At 42.6% G+C, this 766-nt stretch overlaps 1 non-coding gene across 1 annotated transcript; it reads right to left on the reverse strand.

Moving 5' to 3' along the window:
* Positions 1-92: 92 nt before the first annotated feature.
* On the reverse strand, positions 93-165 carry TRNAK-UUU (transfer RNA lysine (anticodon UUU)). The gene has a single exon. It is a non-coding gene; the product is annotated as a tRNA-Lys (tRNA).
* Between the last annotated feature and the right edge of the window lie 601 nt (positions 166-766).

The raw sequence follows: 766 nt of genomic DNA on the forward strand, positions 1-766 counted from the left end.
GTTGATGAGAAAGGGGCTTTTCTCAAGGCCAAAGAGTGCTCTTTGAAGGCTACTATGCATCCTTACGAATACAAGAGTGGTTTTTTTTGTTTTGGGTATAGCAGGACTTGAACCTGCGACCATTAGGTTAAAAGCCCAATGCTCTACCAACTGAGCTATACACCCGATTTTACAAGAAGGCTTGGTGCGGAAAAGAAAAGAGGGCGGCCTGGCCCCTTTTCTTCTTATCATATCACAAGGGCGCGGCTCTGTATGGTATAGTACTGTGGAGCAAGTTTGGGAGTCCTTTCCACTCATTGAGGATTCTATCTAAAAAAGAAGGTCAACGGGGGAGACTACTTTGAAGTCCGGGCTGAACAAACTACTTCTCCTGCTACCAAAACAGAGAAATAAGGAAATAAGATGGATTCGTCTAATAAAATACCCAATGCCTGTAGTTGAAGAATTGTTGGATGAGTTATCTTGTGCTGTTTGGTTTACTAAGCTGGATCTGAGAGTTGGTTACCATCAGATAAGATTACATGAAGCAGACGAATACAAAACGGCATTCAAGACCCACGTCACTATGAATTTTAGGCTATTTGGGCTCACAAATGCACCACCCACCCTCCAGAGTGCTATGAACACAATTCTGGCTGAGCTGACTAGGGTTTGTGTACTTGTTTTTGTTGATGACATCTTAATCTACAGCAAATCCTTGCAAGATCATGTCACCCATTTGCAGCAAGTATTTGACCTTCTGAAGCAGAATCAACTATATGTGAAG

This window comes from Triticum urartu, chromosome 3A, assembly GCF_056163025.1.
Source record: "Triticum urartu cultivar PI428250 chromosome 3A, HENAU_Tu73, whole genome shotgun sequence".
Taxonomy (NCBI): domain Eukaryota; kingdom Viridiplantae; phylum Streptophyta; class Magnoliopsida; order Poales; family Poaceae; genus Triticum; species Triticum urartu.